General features: G+C 35.8%; 1 protein-coding gene across 6 annotated transcripts in view; it reads right to left on the reverse strand.

Moving 5' to 3' along the window:
* Positions 1-12,500, reverse strand: part of LOC143036896 (uncharacterized) — a 91,251-nt gene that overhangs the window by 27,099 nt on the left and 51,652 nt on the right. Inside the window, exons 1-3 of one of the 6 annotated variants that reach the window (XM_076204866.1) lie at positions 9,003-9,602; positions 3,369-3,454; positions 2,286-2,471 (exon numbers count right to left, since the gene is read on the reverse strand). The gene's annotated coding sequence lies outside the window, so the exon portion shown is untranslated. Of the gene's footprint in view, positions 1-2,285; positions 2,472-3,368; positions 3,455-8,349; positions 8,549-8,639; positions 8,749-9,002; positions 9,603-12,500 lie in introns of those variants that run through there. The other 5 variants (XM_076204872.1, XM_076204856.1, XM_076204837.1 and 2 more) reach the window with 5 other exon arrangements.

Raw genomic sequence — 12,500 nt, forward strand, 5'->3', positions numbered from 1 at the left:
ATCAGGTTTCTATTTGATACTGATTAATGATTAAGAATAAAGAAGTTCTTGTATCTTAGACCAACAGTTTGTGGAAGGCATTTCTGTACGATGTTTTCTACAGCATGATGGAAATATCATTGCACTCATGACCATTGTTGTTACATACAAATATTTTACACATTATCAGTGTTGTCCCACTTTGCTACTTTTCACTACTGTAGGAGAGATGAATACGTCAGTTTTCAAAATATTGTCAGTAATAACCGAGCTTTGGTATCAACATTGCTAAGCTTTTTTTCTTAATATTTTATATTAGAATAAACATAGACCTATTACTAGAATTACATAAAAATAAGATATAGGATGAGAAGTAAAGTGCTGAGCCACCGATGGAATTAACTGTAAGAGTTGCAGAATGGAGAAAGACCTCCAACGAAAAGGGGGAAAATAGTAAGTGGGAATACAGAACCCTGAGGAACTCCCCTATTGACTGAAAAGGTGTGGAAGATTACTACATCTGTGACTACTGCCACGAAACGATCACAAGATGACTGGACACGAAAAGAGAAAAGGGGTAAACCACTGGATTGTAGTTTGTAAAGGTCTCTAAATTGTGTTCTTCTGGAGTCATGATCATAGGATACATTAGAGACTTCACATCTGCCAAGCAGTAAGTTGGTGTGGACTTAGCTTACTACTTGTTATGATGGCAAGGCATCCCATCTGGATACCTTTCTGTCCTTAACGATGCCGAATAGAGATATATTGTCAACAAAAATCAGCGCTTCTCTCCTTGGAGATAAGATTGAACCGAAGAGATGAAATCATAAATGTACGAAAGGAGTGATTTAAGGAGGGTAAAAGAATAAAGGGGTAGTAAAAGTTGAAAGTGATCACCATTCCTTTTTGGCTGAAGATTACTCTGAGTTCGGATGGAGAGAAAAAGAAAGTAAACACATATATCATGCTATCAAAACGACTAGATATGTGCTACAAGAGGCGCTATACTTCTCACAAGTTATAAGTTGGTGTAAAATGTAGGTCACACTGAAAAAGAACTTAGCTGACAAACCTTTAGGTTTATGAGTCAGATACAGATAAAGAATAATAAAGTAATAAACAAACACCTAATCTGGGAAGTAAAACAAGCAAACATATAATAACCAATTTATAGACATCACAGTATTTTGCCTGAAGTGTTTATCTAAATGAGTCTTGAAACCTGGAGCTGTACTACTCAATCACTTGTGTGGGAAGGTTACTTTAACTATGTAGTTGGCCAAATTGATTTCACCTACTTTTCATTAGTTTATAAATTCACATTACACGTTTCCAATATAATCTATTCCTGCTCCTAAAAGGCTCCTTTTTTTTATACTTATCGCTTTCTTCGTGGTTTTCTTATTTACTTCTACTCTCTTTTAGGTATTACTTCAAAGGTTTCTAAATTTCCTAATCTAACAAACACTCAGCCGGTTTTCTTAATACTTACAAGAGTATCATGACAATTTTAGATATACTAAAACAAGTTAATTAATAATTCTTGTTTTAAAGACCACAGTAACCTTAAAGCGTGTTCATAAAATCTCTAAGAATAAAGCTTATGTCGATCAAATATATATCAAGACTATTCTCTTTTAGATATTACTTCAAAGGTTCCTAAATTTCTTAATCTAACAAGCACTCAGCCGGTTTTCTTAATACTTACAAGAATATCATGATAATTTTAGATATACTAAAACAAGTTAATAAATAATTCTTATTTTAAAGACCATAGTAACCTTAAAGTGTGTTCACAAACCATCTAGAAATAAAGCTTGTGTAGATCAAATGTATTTTAAGACTATGAGCTCTTTATTAGGTTCAGGCCTTCAAATAATGGGTGCTCGCGAGAACGACGTTGACCTCCATGAAAAAACACTTCCAAATCGAGAGAACATAGAGGTGTTCGCAAGCAACAGGTTGAGAGTCACGTATCACATCTTTCTCTCTCTCTCTCTCTCTCTCTCCCTCTTTCACACACACACAAAAACACACACACACACACACACACACACACACACACACACACACACACACACACACACACACACACACACACACACACACACACACACACAAGGTATGATAACTGAATGAAAAAGTGACAGGACTAAACGAATATAGCTCCTTTCCTACACCCATTACGCAAATATAATTATATACAAACACACACACACATACATACACACACACACACACACACACAATTATCAACGCTATGAATCTGGACAAAAATTAAATAAAGACAAGCATGGCTTCACTTTTGTGACGTAGGAGCAGCAGTCGGGGACGAGACGGCCGAGCTAGGCTTCGATGCCCGGCTAATGTGTGCTGACACGGAGGAACCCAGCTTGACGGTGGTGGCGCTCGAGGGCGCTTCGCTGCCCTAAAGAAGGAATCAACACACCGGAAGATCCCGGACACCCGGCTCCTGGTCCTCCTCGATCCTGAGGAAGAGACATAAAGGGTTAATTCGAAGTATTCATCGGTATATCGTAGACGATTGACCTAAGAAAGTATAAAGACTTAAGGGAGTGTCGCATAGCTTTATAGAGTAGGTGATTTTTTTCTTCAAATGTGTTTATTGAATATAGGTATAAATACACCATGTATTAGTGTGTAATTCCTCAGGGTATTGTGTTCCTCCTGTGTATATATAAGGGATAGTGAACATTAAATTAATATATAGTGAGCTCTAGTCAAGCTATAATTATTTAATGGAAAATCCTTCCACATCATTCAGCTTGGTATTAAATGAAAGCTTAGAGTCTGGGAAACAAATCTTATTGAATACATTTTTTTTTTCAAAATCTAAATAATTCAAAAATGCTGCAAAATTCAGGTTTCATAAATAATTTTTAATTCAAATTTCTTTTATTTTTTACTACACAGAATAAAGAGCATGATGTTTTCTTTCAAATGAAAAAAAAATCCATAAAGAACAACCGAAGATATTACAAAAGAAAGAACAAAAACATAAAATTTACAGGACGGGGTATTTAAATTTTCGCGACCATTTTTTGCGACCATTTGTTTGATGGTTGCGATGTATAGCAAATCTCCAATTTCCTCTTCTTTGCTGATGAGGTGTGAGGTGAGGGTGAGTGGTGTGGCGTGGGTGGAGGAGGTGTAAGGTGGGCGTGGCTAGTAAATGCTTGCGGAGTGCTGGGTGCAGCTGTGCTGTTTTTCTCCTCTTTCTTTTTCCTTCTTGTTTCTATTTCAGGCACTCACGGGGGCTCTCTATATTCTCATGTTTCTTGTTAATTTTTTCATAATCACAGCAACAATATAGGGCGAGGAATCAAAAATTGTTGCGTACGCAAGAGCGCCAGGAGCGACGTTACCTTACTTTGACCTTTTCAAGAGTACCGGTGCCTTGTTCACTGTCTTTGTGGGGTATGCTGGTGGGAGGAGTTGCCAAAACACAATTCTGTAGCAAAAATTAAATAGCTATAGAAATGTTGACGCTGTTTCAATATACAGAATATTTTTTATGCAATGGGATTGCCAGAGGTTGCCAATATTTTATCTATTTTATGCTGTATAAAAAGAATAGAAACGAAATTCAGTTGTATAGCTTTGTATGAGTGTTGCCACCATCATGAAGATTTTTGTTTAATGTTTTCATAAAATTCGCTCATGTACCAGAATTTTTCGAATGATCCTTGGCGACGCTCCCTTAAGGTAGTGTTTTTAGATTTTTAGACTACTTTCTACCATTAGGAAATAAGATTTAATTTGGTTTTCTAGTTCAATTTACCTGGCTTCCTGGCTTATCTACCTAAACTTACTGGTAGTTATTATAGGTTTAGCCAATGAAGTTGGTATGATTCTACTATCTAGTGGTAAAAAGCGTTTGCAAGGGCTGGCAAAAGTTTTTAAAAATATGAACCATTCGTTCTTTACTGTCTAATGGATGACACGCAGCTAAATAAAGTAGCCTAGTGGAAGCCAGAATGAATTGCAATTGTCATTCAACTGAAAGAATTGCAAAATACCATAGATAATGTGGGTTATGGTGATATGGTGCTTGCGGATGATTTCAGTGCATATGATTTTACTAATAGATTTGGGCTGAAAGCTATGATAGTTGCTCTCGAAATTTGCAAAAGAAAAAAAAATGAAGGTGAAGACGACCTCTTGTCAGGAAGAGGCTCACTATTATGAACACATTTTACAAACAAGAGCCACAAATAGAATTGATACATATGGGATACTGATTTACATGTTCATACTGAAAAAGTCTATGATAGACTCTCGTTTGCCAAACAATAAAGATATTCAGAGATATCTAGTGTTTGTGAAAGTGATTACCATGATTATGTATATGCATATATTTGTGTTTATGTATATATGTATGTGTATATGTATATATATATATATATGTGTGTGTGTGTGTGTGTGTGTGTGTGTGTGTGTGTGTGTGTGTGTGTGTGTGTGTGTGTGTGTGTGTGTGTGTGTGTGTGTGTGTGTGTGTGTGTGTGTGTGTGTGTGTGTGTGTGTAGAAAAAACCACTGGGAAATAAGAAGCTTAGTCCGAACGTTTCCGTCTATTTAAGACATTATCAAGGAATACACAGTTACAGAAACATAGGTGGAAAGATATATACATAAAGTAGCAGACAAGCTAGGAACATGGGAAGGACATACAAGATGCTTCATAATCAGGTTGAGACGTATGTTTACTTTTAAGGACGTTTGGTCACATGACGTTACGTCACCCCGGCCGAGTACCACTTGGAGAATTTTTTACAATTTATCAATAATAAAATCATCAAGTTTATATAATACTAAACTTAAATTAATATTATGGTCAAAGGCTTGTTTAATGTGCATGGATTCGATAATGTTTCTTTCTAATAAAGATCTACAAGAAATTATTACATTAGAATTATCCAAGTCAATAGGATGGTTGTGGTCTCTTACATGGATGTGTGTGTGCGTGTGTGCGTGTGTGTGTGTGTGTGTGTGTGTGTGTGTGTGTGTGTGTGTGTGTGTGTGTGTGTGTGTGTGTGTGTGTGTGTGTGTGTGTTTTGTGTTTGTGTGTGTGTGTGTGTGTGTGTGTATGTGTGTGTGTGTGTGTGTGTGTGTGTGTGTGTGTGTGTGTGTGTGTGTGTGTGTGTGTGTGTGCGTGCGTGTGTGTGTGTGTGTTTTTCTTTGTGTGTATATATATATATATTATATATATATATATATATGTATATATATATATATATATGTATATATATATATATACATATATATATATGTATATATATATATGCAGTTTTGATATACCATTTGACAGAATCGGTTGTCTGGAATATAACATCACATGAAATATGAATAGAAATATAAAAATTGAGAAAGAGAGAGAGAGAGAGAGAGAGAGAGAGAGAGAGAGAGAGAGAGAGAGAGAGAGAGAGAGAGAGAGAGAGAGAGAGAGAGAGAGAGAGAGAGAGAGAGAGACTAAATTTCTGGGTATTATTATCATTTACGGTTTCATCTGAGTCAAACACTGTATCATAATTCTATGATAAAGCAAGTGACGAAGAAATGCTAAATCATAAAACACGAAATAGGGTGAGGTTACTTGCCATTCCAAATTGTTTGATTATGATGGGTAATTGGTTTAATCAAGGGGTGAAAGAAATAAGTGTTAGGAGTGAATGAAATGGGTGATATTTCTTTTTTATGCCTAAACATCTACTTTAATAAGTTGAAAATATTCACTTGAAAAAAAAAATGTGCTTGAGGTAGTTACCTCCAACATAGGAAACCTTATGAATATCATTGTTCAGAGACTGAATCACGCCTTAAATAGGGACTCTTGTGAACAAGGGAGTGACGTTAAAGCTAACAAGTTTCATTCGAAATTGGTCTCAAGGTTATTGGGCTTGCCCATGATTTATATAATGATCCTTATTTCAGAAATGAATATGGTTGACATTTGAATGCCCATGGGGCCCTTCATGCTTTGATACTCTTATAGTAGTCTTGCTTCCACCAAGTGATTTCGTTCAAATGGGAAAACATAGCAAGAAGTCAAAGAATCAAAGAGTTTCTTTTACTGTTAACTTGTCATGTTTATCTTAACTATTGCCAGGTAACTTGATTTAGATGGGGAAGACCCAACATCATGAAGTCAAACAATTTTCTCTTCAGAAATTCACCTGATGACAATGAAGTCCGTCTTTTCCATTTCATATAAATATATGTGCAAAAACTACAGTATATTGCCCAAATGAATAAGAAATTTGAAGCAACAAAGAAACAGTATAGATATATCCCAAGTACAATTTTAAGGAATGTAAGAAAAGAAAAATATTTGCTTTTTATTGTTACTTGGAGGTTGTAGAATAATTCTTAGGTAGAGGACATTCCATGTAACTTAAGATATCAAAAACGTTTGTTAAGTAGGCTAAAAAGATATTGGAATTTAACATGATGAGACTAAGAAATTAAATGTTGGAAGAAAAATATTCACTTTTTCCATTCCACTAGAATTTAGTAAGACTTCCACATATCCTAAATGAACTGAACATCTATGTTGTATTTAATAATACAAATGAAGGTAACAGTCTCTTCATTGATTACAATAGGTCATGTCTACTATATCTCTTGTAAACCTTGTGATAAATGTTAATTGGTCAAACTGGTAAAGGTTTGAGAATGAGGATAAATTAATGTAGTTATAGTATTGGAACAGTCTATGTGTCCAGATGAGATATAAGACAAGAAACAATAGACAAAACGTAGACTGGAACAATGAATAGAAAATGATAACAATAGGTCTTATGTCTACTACATCTCTTGTAAACCTTGTGATATATGTTAATTGGTCAAACTGGTAAAGGTTTGAGAATGAGGATAAAACAATGCAGTTATAGTAATGGAACAGTCCATGTGTCCAGACGAGATATAAGACAAGAGACAATAGACAAAACGTAGACTGGAACAATGAATAGAAAATGATAACAAGTAAATCATAAGAACATAAGAATCAAGGAGACTGCAAGAGTCTAGGCAATTCCACAAATTTAGACAGAAATGTAGTTCAGTCCAGTCATACCTAACACATTCTTATTGCTAATATGAACTTAAGTTTGATATTGTACAAACTAGATAAAAAGAATTAAAACCTTGTTGAATTGTCAGTATCCCAAGGAGTATCCTCATCATAGTACATATTGGTTGAAGTGATTATTTGTGAGCCCTACCACTGTTACTTACTAACTCTCCTGTTTCTGTATTCATAATGACCCTTTTGTTTGTCTATGTACTGTGGAGATGTCTTGATATACATGAACATTGGCAAGCCAATCTAAACAAAATATTAAGAAACAGAAATATGCAGTTAATAATCCAAAATAACCAACCCAAACACAAATATACACAAACAAAAAAGGAACATGCTTGTAACATGTGTTTATTAGTCTGTGTGTGTGTGTGTGTGTGTGTGTGTGTGTGTGTGTGTGTGTGTGTGTGTGTGTGTGTGTGTGTGTGTGTGTGTGTGTGTGTGTGTGTGTGTGTGTGTGTGTGTGTGTGTGTGTGTGTGTGTGTGTGTGTGTGTGTGTGTGTGTATCTGTGAATGTAAATAATATGTGTTCCAAAGAGTGGTTTTGTGGAAACAACATTAATTAAATTCCCTTCTCTTCACTGAGTCTATGGCCTCTTGTTTTCAAAACAACAAAGCGATCAATAACCGGTGGAACAAGAACGTAATATGTGTGAAGCTGCTTCAACTATATACTTGAATTTCACTCTATATATTTTCATCAATAACATTCTGAATTAAACTCATCTTTTAACAAGCGATCTATGGACACGAGACAGATATTTTAACTACAGTGAAATATTCCAACTTCAGAATCAGTGCTGTATGCATGACGAAACATCATCTCAGTTATCAATCATACCATGAAAAATATCAAAGATTATTTGTATAACTTCATCAACACTAATTGCTATAGACATATGCTTAAGTTTGAGGTGGGACATGAAATGAAATATCTTTCAAAACCTTATCAAAGGCAAAATATTTCTCAAAGTAGTTCAATGAATACATACAGTGTTGGAATGCACATAGTAGAGATTCATTTGCTGTAACTCATTCCAATGTAGAGACTTAATTATCCCCAAAAACTCGTTTATAATGATATTGAAAAATGAACCAAGAGGGCACGAGTGATAATGAATAAAGAATAGAGCCTTCCAGTTCTCCCAGCCGCCCGCAAGTCAAGATGTCCGACGGAAGCTTCCGAGTCGTCCGCCATATTGTCGCACACCCCTACGATTTGTTCGCCCCATTTCCACTCACGATTTTTTCTTCAAAAATCATCCTTACCTCGGTCTTATGTAGGGATCTATATCACTGGTATCACGACAACACCATCCTCCTTCCTAGATGAAGTCTGCAACCTATTCCAGATTAATTTTGCGAATATTTGTCATTTCACGTCACATCGCACCATTCCGTCACCGACCCCACCGCACAGTCGCACCTGCACACCCAAGCCAAAGCAATTGCACAGGTACGTCTAAGATATTACGTCTTCGTTATTTAGTTTTTCTCCAATTTTTCACTTTAAGGGAATTTCATATATGTTGGTAACCTTATTTAACGCATTTTCATACCACTGCAGCAGTCGAGGCTGTTGTCGAATGATTATTTTGTATCAGCTGTTTGACTCGAAGCTGCAATGGATATCCGCCATTTTGAATTCTTCTGAAGTCGTGTCAACAACTAGAAAATTATTATAGAAATTTTTGTGAAAAAGATTATAATGTGCAACAATACAGAACATTCTATAATATGCATGTTTGTGCAATTTTGTAGCTGAAAAAAAATCGATTGAATTTTAGGTAATCATTACTCTGACCAAGAATAATATATATTTCACTATTTTCAGATTACATTAAGACATACTATATGGGTTTTTATATACTATTTTATACTATTTCTAGGTTAGAAAATTATGCAATTTATGGTTAACTTACCATTTAATATTCAATTTATTTGCAGACCCCCAAAGATGAAATAAACAAACATATGAATTATCGATCCTCAGTTCATCTCGTCATCCAAACGGGTGACAGACGACCAGAGAACGTTGATCGAGGAATCAACAGCAAATTCACTTGCGTACAGAACCTTTTTTAATATTTTTTCGGTATTTTCTGAAAAATATGTTCATTTTCGGGGACCACGCTTTTCCAGAATTTTTCCTAGGATATAGAGTACCAGTTCTTCAATTATCAAACAATAACTATTCAGAACCAGTTCTGATCCAACAATAACATCGTTTATCCAAACAAATATCCAAGGAATCACTCGTATATAGTACCAGTAACTCTATCTCCCACACTTTCCAAAGGGTAATAATCCCTTTTCCTCATCGTTTAAGTTTATGTCGAATGATACACATCCAACATCGACGAAGGCAAATGTTCAACACAACGTGGAACTTCACCGAGGTCCGCGATAACGACGACGACAACGCGAACGGCGCGAGAAAGCGCTTTCCCTAACGTCTACCTTCCCCGCGAGCACGCAGCATACTGAAGAGCACGGAGCACCTCTGCCGTCCATTTCCCCTACCTCTCCTCTTGCCACTGCGCGCCTCTATACTTCATTAGTCACAAATAACATTTCGAACCGAAAAACGAAATTAAATTAGTCCTAATCGAGCGTTCGAAAGGTAACTAAAGAAAAAATCGAGCCTGAAATTCGTACCATCTAATTTCTTCGGGATAGTGAAGAATCTGTTCAATAATTTCTTTTTCATATAAAATCCTGTGGTTCCAATAATTTTTCTAGGGGCGTGTTCCCCTCACCATCACTGTACATTTCTATATTGGTGTACTCTAATGAAACCAGTTATCAGTAGTAGGACAGACTATTAACAATCACATGGTTGACAAAGGTTTCCTCCAAATGAATAAAATCGCCATGGGACAGTAAATTTTAGACTTACTATCAAAGACAAAACGTCTAAATCATGAACAACAAACAACAATAAGAATTGTAATATCAATAATGACAATAATAGTAATAATGATAATAATGATTAATACTAATAATGACAATAATAATGATAATAATAATGATGATAGTAATAATGATAATGATCATTGTAATAAAAATAGGTTATAATAGCCATAATAATAATAACGATAATAGTATTATTCATCATTTTTATAGTAATAATAGCGATAGAAATAATAACAGTATCAATCATAACAGAATTCATTTTCAGAACCGGCATCCGTTTCCACCTATTCTTTACCTCTTGAGGCAAAACCCAACCCGGGTTGGGACCTGAAGATTATTCCCACGTCATCGCTTCTCGGGAATTCCCTGTCAGGAACATCCTCCTCCTACGCTCTTGATGGGTTTCCCCTCACTTCCCCCTTTTGGCCTCCCCTTTCCCACTTACTTTCTAGCCTTAATTCTCCTTTTTTGATTTACCTTTCTCCTTTATTTTTTCGAATTCCCGTGTCTCTTTCTATTTACGTTCCCCTTTCTTAGCCTTGAGTTTATTCTATTTTATTTTATTTTTTTATTTTTTATTATTTTTTTTTTTACATTCCTTATTCGTTTTCAACTTTCCTTACCCTTTTCGATATTCTCTTCTTTGGCTTGTGCTGCCTGTCTCAAATACCCTACCCACTCAATATTTTTATTATTATACCTGTATAAATTCTCTCTTATATTTGCCGCTGTTCAATGCTGCAGATCCCCAATTTCTACTTTCCTATCTACCAGTTACTATTTTTTCCTTTCCCCTTGAAATATGCTGATGACGTAATTGAAGGCGTGTTGGCCTCGTATTCGCTTAGTCGTGGGTTCGAATCCTTCCCATTTCTCCGATTCCCAGCATTGATTGTCACCTGCCCCAACAGTCCAAGCGTACACGGCAAAGGTGACGGCTTCGGCCGCAGCTACTCAGCACCTCCTAGCGTAGGCTCCTCACCATCACTTCTTGATGAATATTCAAACCCGGACTTTCGCCTTCCTCTTCATTATTTTTTTTTTTTTTAATCTCCCTCCTCATTTCATTCCTTCCTACTTCATTGGCTTTTTTTCCTCTTTTGACATATCAAGACATATCAGGACTTTAACTCCCCTCAGGCTCATCTAACCAGTAATAGAACTCTCCTAAATAGAATACATTCACTCTTAGAAATGTGTCATAACGTAGTCAAGTTCATTGGTTGACGATATACTCGTAAGGTGTGCCTGGAAATTGGTGGTCATCGGCGCGATAATTTGCGAACACGTAGTGGGGACTAGACTGGACTAGACTGGGGGGATTTTTTTTTTTTTTCAAACTGATGACCACCATTTTCAGACACAATTGATAAAGTGAACTAAAAGATTTGACAACATTACAAAAAAATTCAAAGGGTGAGTACATTTTTGTGAGTACATATTTCACAATGGCACAGACTTTATTGCTTTATTGTTAAAATGACATGATGACCAGCTCCATGCGGCCAGTTTGTTTGTATTAGAGCCAAGCTTGGTTAAAACAAATCAACAGGTTAACAAAATCCCCAACCTAGGTGACTCTGATACTCTTTCATTCGCGCGATGTTCATTATATCAATACTTGGTATATTTTTTCCCTGTTTACTTTTTTAAGGCTTAGATTAGGTACAGATTAGATAGTTAAATCGAAGATAAAACCAAAGAATACGAATTTTGTTCCCTAGGAATAAATGAATCCGCGGGTCAATCAGTAAAATTGGTATATTGCTTGAGTGAAATCAAATACAAATTAATAAGCACAAGTAGTGATGGAGTCATGCACTACATGTTCAACGTTCACGTTATAACGGTCGATCGTTTTTGTTGTTGTTGTTTTCCCGGACTATTGGCTGCATGATATTGTGGAGTTAAAAGCTCCTCAACAGCATGCAACTGATACTTTAGGGTCTATATGAGGCGCCCCTACGGACCAGAGTCACACGTCATTTTGTCTGTGGTAGAGGAAATTTCTACTCATTTAGAAATTATTAAACTTTATTATCCTACGACTGTCCCTCCGTTATGCTGCCCCCCGCCCCACTCTTGTTACTGTCCTGTACCACTTCTCTGAATATTCATTCTCTCGCTCCACCGAACCCTGTGGTGGAGGAAAAAATACTGTCAGCAAGTATGTCCACTTGAGTCGTAAAAGGCGATAAACGAGGATAGGACTAGGCATCCTTCCCCATGTTGCCCCAAAGAGGACATTCCTAAAAATAAATAAATAAATAAATAAATAAATAAATAGATAAATAAATAAATAAATAAATAAATAAATAAATAAATAAATAAATAAATAAATAAATAAATAAATAAATAAATAAATAAACAAACAAATAAATAAGAGGGTCTGGGGGGAGTTTTCAACCAGAACCCTAAGATTTGGGTCTTTTAATGTGTGTGGATGTGGTACAGATGAGAGTAAAAGGGAAAGGATAGGCAGTATGTCTGTGAGAAGAAAGATG

The sequence above is a fragment of the Oratosquilla oratoria genome, chromosome 2 (assembly GCF_046742065.1).
Source record: "Oratosquilla oratoria isolate Oo_2021 chromosome 2, ASM4674206v1, whole genome shotgun sequence".
In the NCBI taxonomy this organism is placed as follows: Eukaryota; Metazoa; Arthropoda; class Malacostraca; order Stomatopoda; family Squillidae; genus Oratosquilla; species Oratosquilla oratoria.